General features: G+C 42.8%; 1 non-coding gene across 1 annotated transcript; it reads right to left on the bottom strand.

Annotated features, from left to right (window-relative positions):
• Window positions 1-270: 270 nt before the first annotated feature.
• On the bottom strand, window positions 271-345 carry Trnas-cga (transfer RNA serine (anticodon CGA)). Its single transcript has one exon. It is a non-coding gene; the product is annotated as a tRNA-Ser (tRNA).
• Between the last annotated feature and the right edge of the window lie 510 nt (window positions 346-855).

The following is an 855-nucleotide window of genomic DNA, read 5'->3' as shown; positions in this document are numbered from 1 at the left end:
GTATTTAATTAGTATCTGGTGTGTGTGTATATATATTTTACGAGAAAGAAGAGGGTGAATTCCAGAGATCTTAATACCGCGTTGCAGGACAAAAGTATACGCTGATATTAGTAAGTTTGCCTTATCAAAAGTTCATTGATTGAGTGGAACCACGATAAACCCACAGAGGGTAGATATTCTAAAAAGTTAAAACGATTTCATTGATGGAAAGAGTGTCTACGTAAATGCAAGTAGAATTGAAGTTGAAACTTCCTGGCAGATTAAAACTGTATGCCGGACCGAGACTCGAACTCGGGACCTTTGCCTTTCGCGGGCAAGTGCTCTACCGACTGAGCTACCCAAGCACAACTCACGCCCCGTCCTCACAGCTTAATTCCGCCAGTACCTAGTCTCCTACCTTCCAAACTTCACAGAAGCTCTCCTGCGAACCTTGCAAAACTAGCACTCCTGGAAGAAAGGATATTGCGGAGGCATGGCTAAGCCATGAAAGGTAGGAGAGGACGGGTCGTGAGTCGTGCTTGGGTAGCTCAGTCGGTAGAGCACTTGCCCGCGAAAGACAGAGGTCCTGAGTTCGAGTCTCAGTGCGGCACACAGTTTTAATCTGCCAGGAAGTTTCATATCAGAGAACACTCCGCTGTAGAGTGAAAATTTCATTCTAGAATTGAAGTTGTCGTAATTTCTTACGGAAAGGTCAATGATTACACCAAGGACAAAGATTAGTAAATCTGTGAAGTACGTGACGCCGTATTATTTACATAGCAACTCTGGGCTAAGTGGAAAGAGATTTAGTGGTAGCATAAACTATTTCATTTCTTATCGATATTGGTGGAAGTGTCTTAATATAAACTGGTTATA

The sequence above is a fragment of the Schistocerca cancellata genome, chromosome 5 (genome assembly GCF_023864275.1).
Source record: "Schistocerca cancellata isolate TAMUIC-IGC-003103 chromosome 5, iqSchCanc2.1, whole genome shotgun sequence".
Classification (NCBI taxonomy): domain Eukaryota; kingdom Metazoa; phylum Arthropoda; class Insecta; order Orthoptera; family Acrididae; genus Schistocerca; species Schistocerca cancellata.
This window is presented reverse-complemented; position numbering and strand designations above follow the sequence as displayed.